The following is a 3030-nucleotide window of genomic DNA, read 5'->3' as shown; positions in this document are numbered from 1 at the left end:
GGAGGGCGCTCTCTGGAGCCTGAACTCTCATACCCCTCCTTGTTGGGCTCTCCAGCGATGTAACACCTGAACACCTCGAGGACGCTTTCCTCGCTGGTCAGCTCCTCGCCCCACATCTTCAGCAGCTCGTCCCTGGGAGATTTGCTCTTCAGGTAGAAGAGGTAATAATCCTTTAGCTCCCCAAAGGCTGGGGAGGATGAGTTACCCCTGAGGGTTGCGGGAGAGAAGGCATGTTAGGGGAGGGCAGGAACAAGCCCCCTTACAGGCAAGATGGCCTCCCCCACATTCACCCACTTGACTGCTCCCATCAGCAGAACTGTTGCAGGGACCACAGAATCCCTGTTCTAAATTTATAAGAAGTCCATCTTTTTGTGTGGCAATACCCAAACTCTGGAACTTCCTGCCTATGGACATCAGGCAGCTGCCTTCACTGTACTCTGTGCTAGAAACATTCGTGAAGCCCACCCAGAGGTTTAGAAAACTGATGCATATTTCCATCTGTTTTTAGCTAGTTGTGAACTTGAGCTCTTGAAAGTATTACATTATCGCTGTTCTTACCGATAAATTTTATCGTTTTGTCTTTTTCGCAAACCGCTTCGAGGCTCATTTGATTTTTTGATTTTATACAGTCAAGTGGTGTATCCATTTCATGAAATAATGAATCGAACAAGGGAATGTGTAGTAAAGTTAGTACTTTCTTAGCAGCTTTTCTTTGGTCAAGTGGAAAATGAGGCCTTGTGGGAAACCAGTAAGAATTATGGGAACCGTCCTGTTGCTCTAACCCGTGAGCCTGTTGGCTCCAAGGGCGTGAGAGGATGACTATGGGAAAGGAAATTTCGGGCTAAATTGAAGGTTTACACCTGCGTTCAAAGTTATGAACATACCCTCTGTAATGTTATCTATCCTTAATTACTTGGGAATGTACATCTGCCTAAGCTCCACCAGTCTCCATCGGAAGGGAGGAAACACCTTGATCTGGGTTCTGAAGGCTTAATTGGCTCAGCTGCCACAAGTTAGAATTATTAGCCCACAAGCTGGTCATTGGAGGATTCAAAAATAATCCAGGGTTCTGACTGTGTTTGGGGGTTTCTGATTCCACGTGCGAATTATGGAGAAAAGATCTTGAGAATGGTTTGAAAGGCGCGCTCTGCAATTCGCAAAGAATCGCCCGGCTGCTGATGTCCACCAAAGCAGCCGTCTTTTCGTCCTTTTGTGCTTTTGCGTTGAAGATTTTCTGAGACCTTTGGATGCAGATTTCTGAAAGACTCTAACTCTCCTATCTTTGCCTTAGAGTATAGAAGAGAGTATATAGTCAGCTATCATTTACAACGTTCTTCTTTTTCTGTACTTGTAATTTACCAAAAGATGTGCCTGCTTTTTAGCATGTTCTTTACGTTTTAAAATAAATTTTTAAGAAAGAAACTTTCTCTTGTATTGTGTGTGCCTATCCGGGGGAATAGCTAATTCCAACGCCTAGACTTCTTGGTTACGCTCTACCAAAGGATTCCTGCCTGCAAGCTTGTGGAAGCAACTTGTAGTTTGGGGTTAGCCAGGAACAAAGGAGCACAGCTGACTCCCTTGAGCTGTGGCTTCTGGTAACCCTGGGTCGAGGGAGTGGTGGCAGCTCTACCAGTTCTATTTTGTCCTGTTTCTGAAAAGTAAATGGGTTTGCCAGCCTTGCTCAAGAAACCTGATCTGGCCGGAGAGCAAAGACAGGTGAGGGAGGGGCAAGTGGCTGGGCGCCCATTTACTACAGAACGAAACAAGGAAATCTGCCCAGAAAGTATAGGGTCTTTTCTGGACTTGGGAGGAGACAATCCTATGGCTTTCAGTCAACTAGGTTTTACTTAGGGTAGCCCCGCTGAAATTAACAGGCCCAAGAGATAAGTCATTCCATTAACCTATCAGTAGAGGGAAATTCCCAGGTGTCAAAAAAGACTATTTATGTAGGCTACTACTGCAGCCCATGTCTTGTTAGCCCAAAAATGGAAAACAAACGAGGTCCCAACCAAAGAAGAATGGCAACTTAAACTGATGAAATATGCGCAACTTGCAGATTTAACATCTAGAATAAGAGAACAAGAACATACATTTAGAGAAGACTGGAAAACGTTTACTGAATATATGGGTGAAAATTGTGTTCATTTAAAAATGCTGACAGCATTAAGATAAATTCAGCAGGGTAAATAAGTTTTGATGGATGTAACAATGGTTTCCTGAATGGTTTAGTTCATGTAAAATACGCAGGGCGTATGGTATGCAAAATGAACCACGGAAAGAGAAGAAGGGATGTCACGGATTTAAGGTTGTTTAAAAGAATATTTTGAAATGTAAAATTTAATAAAAATTATATATAACTACCTCAACTGGTCTATAACCGTTGCATCTTTCTGGCATCTTCTGTTTTAATTCAGATAGGCCTCCCATCGCTTCCCAGTTCAACCAGATCTTTCCAGAGGGATACATCCACCTCCCCCCCCCCCGCCACACTCACCAGCGGCCATTAGGAAACTCATCCCATTCCTGAGTTCGGTAGATGTAACTCTTCGGCCTGGAGGCCCAGAAAATGGGTCGGACATCTTCAACTCACCGTTTGGGGTGAGTACTGACCGCCCAGGGCAGGGAACGCCTTGCAGGGGAGGGAGAGAAAATTAAAACATAAATTTGCACTTATACTTGCGTGCTGCATCTTTTTAAACACTTCCTGGTAGCTTACACGTGCTTTGTTCCCCCTGAGTTAAAAACTGAAGGGATGGCTCATTTTTATACCCAGCAAGTGAGTCAGTGTGGTTGTAGTGGTTGGATTGGGATTTGGTAGGCCAAGTTTCAAATCCCCACTTGAACCCAGAAGTTCATAGGGGGACCTTGGGCTGGTCACTGTCTCTCAGCCTAGTCTACCTCGCAAGATTGTTGTGGGGATTAAATGTGTGGGGGGAATATATATACAGTGGGATATATATACAGAAGTGAATAAATGAGGTTTACTTTTACAGCATGTAAGTAAGGAAGAATTAATTGCACCCTGATGTA

At 44.2% G+C, this 3030-nt stretch overlaps 1 long non-coding RNA gene across 1 annotated transcript in view; it reads left to right on the top strand.

Moving 5' to 3' along the window:
• LOC144328337 (uncharacterized) overlaps nucleotides 1-2651 on the top strand; it is a 5262-nt gene extending 2611 nt beyond the window's left edge. Inside the window, exon 2 of the long non-coding RNA XR_013393518.1 lies at nucleotides 2415-2651. This is a non-coding gene — a long non-coding RNA (uncharacterized LOC144328337). The remainder of the gene's footprint in view (nucleotides 1-2414) is intronic.
• Nucleotides 2652-3030: the final 379 nt, after the last annotated feature.

The sequence above is a fragment of the Podarcis muralis genome, chromosome 7 (assembly GCF_964188315.1).
Source record: "Podarcis muralis chromosome 7, rPodMur119.hap1.1, whole genome shotgun sequence".
Classification (NCBI taxonomy): domain Eukaryota; kingdom Metazoa; phylum Chordata; class Lepidosauria; order Squamata; family Lacertidae; genus Podarcis; species Podarcis muralis.
This window is presented reverse-complemented; position numbering and strand designations above follow the sequence as displayed.